Here is a 7,500-nt window from a genome sequence, read left to right on the forward strand (position 1 = left end):
TTCTTCCGAGTCAACCCGCTCACGAAACTCTCTCTCGTCGTGGAATCCCCGCGTCGGAGAGTAAAACGCGAATTCATACTATGAAAACTTACGTCTCTCGACGATGGGACGATCCACGCGAAGAGTTGTTTACGTGCACGCGTATGGTGCGATTGCGTCGATTCGCTTTTCTGTACGGGGAGAAATAGAACGTTGAGTTGACTTATCGGGTCTTCGTTGGAATTACCGTCGCTGGCATTGTAAACTCCAGATGACCTTGTGATTCCTTCGTCGGGCACTGGTAAAGGGTGGCGATGATGCGTTCTATAATAGAAATACCCGTCGTAGCGTTTCTTCGGAGTCAACCCGCTCACGAAACTCTCTCTCGTCGTGGAATCCCCGCGTCGGAGAGTAAAACGCGAATTCATACTATGAAAACTTACGTCTCTCGACGATGGGACGATCCACGCGAAGAGTTGTTTACGTGTACGCGTATGGTGCGATTGCGTCGATTCGCTTTTCTGTACGGGGAGAAATAGAACGTTGAGTTGACTTATCGGGTCTTCGTTGGAATTACCGTCGCTGGCATTGTAAACTCCAGATGACCTTGTGATTCCTTCGTCGGGCACTGGTAAAGGGTGGCGATGATGCGTTCTATAATAGAAATACCCGTCGTAGCGTTTCTTCCGAGTCAACCCGCTCACGAAACTCTCTCTCTCGTCGTGGAATCCCCGCGTCGGAGAGTAAAACGCCGAAGGCTTACTATGAAACTTACGTCTCTCGACGATGGGACGATCCACGCGAAGAGTTGTTACGTGCACGCGTATGGTGCGATTGCGTCGATTCGCTTTTCTGTACGGGGAGTAATAGAACGTTGAGTTGACTTATCGGGTCTTCGTTGGAATTACCGTCGCTGGCATTGTAAACTCCAGATGACCTTGTGATTCCTTCGTCGGGCACTGGTAAAGGGTGGCGATGATGCGTTCTATAATAGAAATACCCGTCGTAGCGTTTCTTCCGAGTCAACCCGCTCACGAAACTCTCTCTCGTCGTGGAATCCCCGCGTCGGAGAGTAAAACGCGAATTCATACTATGAAAACTTACGTCTCTCGACGATGGGACGATCCACGCGAAGAGTTGTTTACGTGCACGCGTATGGTGCGATTGCGTCGATTCGCTTTTCTGTACGGGGAGAAATAGAACGTTGAGTTGACTTATCGGGTCTTCGTTGGAATTACCGTCGCTGGCATTGTAAACTCCAGATGACCTTGTGATTCCTTCGTCGGGCACTGGTAAAGGGTGGCGATGATGCGTTCTATAATAGAAATACCCGTCGTAGCGTTTCTTCCGAGTCAACCCGCTCACGAAACTCTCTCTCGTCGTGGAATCCCCGCGTCGGAGAGTAAAACGCGAATTCATACTATGAAAACTTACGTCTCTCGACGATGGGACGATCCACGCGAAGAGTTGTTTACGTGCACGCGTATGGTGCGATTGCGTCGATTCGCTTTTCTGTACGGGGAGAAATAGAACGTTGAGTTGACTTATCGGGTCTTCGTTGGAATTACCGTCGCTGGCATTGTAAACTCCAGATGACCTTGTGATTCCTTCGTCGGGCACTGGTAAAGGGTGGCGATGATGCGTTCTATAATAGAAATACCCGTCGTAGCGTTTCTTCCGAGTCAACCCGCTCACGAAACTCTCTCTCGTCGTGGAATCCCCGCGTCGGAGGGTAAAACGCGATATATAATAGTATATGCCAGTGGTTCGCGCGCGTCGTCTCTGAGATACGCGGTCGACAGAGTTCCGAAAACACGTGATGTGCCACGATTTCCGTGCGTCTTACATCTTTCGACGATGGGACGATCCACGCGAAGAGAACGTTCGTGCTTGCGTGAGGTGCAACAGCGTCGATTCGCTTTTCTGTACGGGGAGAAATAGAACGTTGAGTTGACTTATCGGGTCTTCGTTGGAATTACCGTCGCTGGCATTGTAAACTCCAGATGACCTTGTGATTCCTTCGTCGGGCACTGGTAAAGGGTGGCGATGATTCGTTCTATAATAGTAATACCCGTCGTAGCGTTTCGACCGATGTCACCCGCCACGAATGTCTCTCTCGACGTGGAAACCCCGCGCCGAAGAGTAAACGCGAAGGCTTACCATACGAAAGAAAACGGTATTATACGCCTGTGGTATGTGCGTCTCGGCTCTGTGATACGCGATCGGCAGAGTTACAAAAAAACGTTGATGGGCCACGATTTCCGTGCGTCTTACATCTTTCGACGATGGGACGATCCACGCGAAGAGTAGTTACGTGCTCGCGCGAGGTGCGATAGCGTCGATTCGCTTTTCTGTACGGGGAGAAATAGAACGATGAGTTGACTTATCGGGTCTTCGTTGGAATTACCGTCGCTGGCATTGTAAACTCCAGATGACCTTGTGATTCCTTCGTCGGGCACTGGTAAAGGGTGGCGATGATTCGTTCTATAATAGAAATACCCGTCGTAGCGATTCGGCCGAGACACCCGCCACGAAACTCTCTCTCGTCGTGGAATCCCCATGTCGGAGAGTAAAACGCGAAGGCTAACTATATAAGAAACATATAGTATTATTTATGCCTGTGGTTCTCCGTTTGTCCTACTCTCAGATACGCGACTCGGAGAGTTACGAATAATCGTGATGGACCACGATTTCTGTACGTCTTACATCTTTCGACGATGGGACGATCCACGCGAAGAGATCATTCCTGCTTGCGTGAGGTGCGATAGCGCCGATTCGCTTTTCTGTACGGGGAGAAATAGAACGATGAGTTGACTTATCGGGTCTTCGTTGGAATTACCGTCGCTGGCATTGTAAACTCCAGATGACCTTGTGATTCCTTCGTCGGGCACTGGTAAAGGGTGGCGATGATTCGTTCTATAATAGAAATACCCGTCGTAGCGATTCGGCCGTGTCACCCGCCACGAAAATCTCTCTCGTCGTGGAATCCCCGCGTCGTAGAGTAAACGCGAAGGCTTGCTATAGAAGACTATAGTTTATACGCCTGTGGTTCACCGGTTGCCTGCTCTCCGGGGTACGCGATCGCGCAGGAGTTACGGAAGAACTTGATGGGCCACGATCTCCAAGCGGCTATATCTTTCGACGATGGGACGATTCACGCGAAGAGAACGTTCGTGCATGCGTGAGGTGCGATAGCGTTGATTCGCTTGTCTGTACGGGGAGAAATAGAACGATGAGTTGACTTATCGGGTCTTCGTTGGAATTACCGTCGCTGGCATTGTAAACTCCAGATGACCTTGTGATTCCTTCGTCGGGCACTGGTAAAGGGTGGCGATGATTCGTTCTATAATAGAAATACCCGTCGTAGCGTTTCGACCGATGTCACCCGCCACGAAATTCTCTCTCGTCGTGGAATCCCCGCGTCGGAGAGTAACCGCCGAAGGCTTGCTATAGAAGACTATAGTTTATACGCCTGTGGTTCACCGGTTGCCGGCTCTCCGGGGCACGCGATCGCGCGAAGGTTACGGAGGGACGTGAAGCGCCCGAGCAATGAAACGTCCGCAGGAGGAAACGAGCAACCGCCGAACATTGTTTCGCGACGTTTCCATAATGTATTGTCGTTTCGCTCGCATCCCGCTTCTTTCCCCTAGTTTCCTCGACGCGTAGTTTCGCAGCCTTAGTGGACGAATCATTCTCGATTCGAGGAAAGATATGCAGTGGGGCGTGCAATGAGCCCGCCAGAGACCACGATCTCCAATGCGTCTTTACATCTTTCGACGATGGGATGATCCACGCGAAGAGAACGTTCGTGCTTGCGCGAGGTGCGTTAGCGTCGATTCGCTTTTCTGTACGGGGAGAAATAGAACGATGAGTTGACTTATCGGGTCTTCGTTGGAATTACCGTCGCTGGCATTGTAAACTCCAGATGACCTTGTGATTCCTTCGTCGGGCACTGGTAAAGGGTGGCGATGATTCGTTCTATAATAGAAATACCCGTCGTAGCGATTCGGCCGAGTCACCCGCCACGAAACTGTCTCTCTTTCGTCGTGGAAACCCCGCGTCGGAGAGTAAAACGCGCGAAGGCTGTGACTGTAACATATATATATACAGTATACAATGCCTGTGGTTTTTGCGCGTGTCGGCTCTTCGGTATACGCGATCGGCCAGAGTTACGGAGGGACGGTGAAGCGCACGAGAAATTGAAACGGCCGCACGATTGGAACCGAGCAACCGTCGAACATTGTTTCGCGACGTTTCCATAATGCGTTTTCGTTTCGCTCGCATACCGCTTCTTTTCCCCTAGTCTCTGAGACGCGTTTTCGAGCCGTTCTTCTACTATCGATTCTCGTAGAGAGAAGGGACCGGGTAGTCTGGAAGTGGAACCCGCATCTTGCGTGTACCGTACACGGAATTGAGAGGACCGGCCGTGAAGCTCGTTTTAAAGCCGTGCGTCTGACACCCAACTCTTGCGCGCCAATTTCGCGGCAAGAGATAATATGGGACGAATGACCGGCAAAGAGCCAGCTGTGAAGTCTGTTTTTTTAATCGAATCCGTGGACGTGTGTATGCCGTAGCGTCGCTCGTCGTGTTCGTTCATGGTCGTTCCGAGAGAAAGAACGAAAGCGGTAACGAAGGGACCGGCCGTGAAGCTCGTTTTAAAGCCGCGCGTCTGACACCCAACTCTTGCGCGCCAATTTCGCGGCAAGAGATAACATGGGACGAATGACCGGCAAAGAGCCAGCTGTGAAGTCTTTTTTCATTATTTGCTTTCAATCGATCGATCGGTACGATTCGTGCAACGTTTCGCGCGATGCGACGCGAAAACATGCGCGCAACAATAGATGCGTCTGATCGGAAGAACGCGAGGGTCGACTGCACGCGATGGATTCAGTATCGGGTAGGATACAAAATATATCCCCGTCGTTTCCACGCGTGCGAGTCTTCTGCGTCTTTCGCGGGTTTTTGAATGCACTATACGCCCGGAACGTCGAGAAATATATACATATTACTTGAACGTTTTTCGTCTCGAAAGGCTTCGGTGTCGTCTCCAAGGCGACGCCTGAATCTCCTTCGCGCGCTGGTCGGAGATTCAGGTATCAACTTTTATCTTCTCTTTGAAAGAAGAGAGATATTAGGTCGAACAAATGAGAATAAAATTATATATGTGAAATATAAAATTTATACGATTACCCTGAACGGTGGATCACTTGGCTCGTGGGTCGATGAAGAACGCAGCTAATTGCGCGTCAACGTGTGAACTGCAGGACACATGAACATCGACATTTCGAACGCACATTGCGGTCCACGGATACAATTCCTGGACCACGCCTGGCTGAGGGTCGTTTACGTACCATACACTGCTTGCGTAGCTCTGTCAAATCCCCGCCGTCGTTCACCTCTTCGGATCGAACGTTTTTTTACCGAAGGGCGCAAAGAACGTTTCTGAGTCGGGTTAAGAGAAGGATGCTACGTACGAGCGAACGATGGGTGTCTCGTCGGCGTTTGTCGCGGACACGCGAAAATTCTGTGAATTTCACGGACAGTGTACGTTCTAGTTGTTGCAAAACGATCGGAATCGTTTGTATGGACTCGCGTGAGTGTTCGCGGCGTCGTGCGTCGTTCAATTACGACCGCCCGCGGATACCGCTCCACTGCGATATGGATCTGAGCGACAACTTTTTCGGCTGTTCGTGAGATGAACGGTTTCGTGTGTTTAGAAAAATTTTTTTTCCCGCGCTCCCGACGTCACCTGAAATGATGCGTCAGAGGTGAAAGAAAATATTAAGAAGTCGAGAGAGAGAGAGACTACACACGTTTTATTCATATTTTGTATACCGTGCGTGAGACGGATGTGCACGACACGTCGTATGTCGGTATATTACCGACTGGCCCCAGGGAGATTGTTTTCTTCCTCTCTTACGAATGAGATGTACGTTTCGGAGGATCGTCGTTACCGAAACACACGGCAAAACGAGACTTCTCGCAGCAGAACCTTTATACACAATACACATCGACTCTTTTTACCCCGAGAGAGAGAGAAAAGGTGTATTTCTTTTTTTTATTTTTCGAATTCGACGCACGAACGCTTTGACGACTGGAGAAAAACACGGTGTGTGTTAAAATCGTGCGGGACGAGCATGCGTATTCGTAACGGGTCGAATAGTTCTTATTCCCCGTCGTCGCGTGTCCTCGCTGGACCACCACCGTGCGCTTCCGCCACGTTCAGTTGAATTTCGAAATATATATATATAAAAAGAATCACCATATACTCTCTTTCGGGAGGTGTATTTTTATCGGTTTCTGCTATAGAGAAGAGACGGAGATCGTGTTGTGAGGTGTAACGTTTCTGTATCCCCGTTTCGGAGGATCGTCGTTATCGGCGGAACACACGTCAAAACGAGACTTCTCGCAGAACCTTTATACACAATACACATCGACTCTTTTACCCCGAGAGAGAGAAAAGGTGTTTTTCTTTTTTTTTTATTTTTCGAATTCGACGCACGAACGCTTTGACGACTGGAGAAAAACACGGTGTGTGTTAAAATCGTGCGGGACGAGCATGCGTATTCGTAACGGGTCGAATAGTTCTTATTCCCCGTCGTCGCGTGTCCTCGCTGGACCACCACCGTGCGCTTCCGCCACGTTCAGTTGTATTTCGAAATATATATATATATAAAAAGAATCACCATATACTCTCTTTCGGGAGGTGTATTTTTATCGGTTTCTGCTATAGAGAAGAGACGGACGATCGTGTGTGACACCACGTGGTAACGTTTCCGTATCCCCGTAAAATACGTTTATCTTTTCTCGTAGAAAAGAGAGAGGAAGAGGCAGGAGCTCCTCTTTGGCGAGGCTTTCGAACGTCGCGTCCCGTCCGCCGGAATATAATGATATAAATATATAACCGCCGCCGACTTTGTGCGAAAGCGTTGAAACGAACGCGTCGGTCGCCCCATGGTGTGTGTTTGTCGTGTCTTCTTTTCCTCTTCTGCACTTCTCTTCACTGTCGATCGCGAGACCGCGCGAGATCCGCTTCGGTCGTCCAGTCCCCGAAAATTCTTCTCGGACGGGCGTTAAAGTTAACCGGAGCGCGAGATCGTCTAGCGAGAGTCTTTTTCGCGATCGAGTAAAATGTGATAGAAGAAGGAGAAGAGTGTAAAAAGAGAATATAGACACGCGACGCAGCAGAGACCACTGGTGAGGCGCATAAGACGCGTTCGCGAACGATTTTTCGCGACGATACGGAGTCGCGCGTGTCGCGGTATATTTATCATTTATATACGTTATAATATGAATATTGTTGTGTTCGAACGCACTCTCCTCTAGACTTTGTTTTTTTTGCCTTTGAGCGATTTTTATGAAATTCGATTGAATTTTCATACAATTCACGTTCACGACGACCTCAGAGTAGGCGAGATTACCCGCTGAATTTAAGCATATTACTAAGCGGAGGAAAAGAAACTAACAAGGATTTCCTTAGTAGCTGCGAGCGAACAGGAATTAGCCCAGCACTGAATCCCG

The 7,500-nt window shown here is 49.5% G+C and overlaps 2 non-coding genes across 2 annotated transcripts in view; both read left to right on the forward strand.

Annotated features, from left to right (window-relative positions):
• The first annotated feature begins 5,166 nt into the window (after positions 1-5,166).
• LOC143176340 (5.8S ribosomal RNA) lies at positions 5,167-5,321 on the forward strand. Its single transcript, XR_013000902.1, has one exon. It is a non-coding gene; the product is annotated as a 5.8S ribosomal RNA (ribosomal RNA).
• Positions 5,322-7,376: 2,055 nt separating this feature from the next.
• Positions 7,377-7,500, forward strand: part of LOC143176341 (large subunit ribosomal RNA) — a 4,007-nt gene continuing 3,883 nt past the window's right edge. The window contains exon 1 of the ribosomal RNA XR_013000903.1: positions 7,377-7,500. This exon is cut by the window's right edge and continues 3,883 nt beyond it. This is a non-coding gene — a ribosomal RNA (large subunit ribosomal RNA).

The sequence above is a fragment of the Nomia melanderi genome, unplaced genomic scaffold, assembly GCF_051020985.1.
Source record: "Nomia melanderi isolate GNS246 unplaced genomic scaffold, iyNomMela1 scaffold0499, whole genome shotgun sequence".
NCBI lineage: Eukaryota > Metazoa > Arthropoda > Insecta > Hymenoptera > Halictidae > Nomia > Nomia melanderi.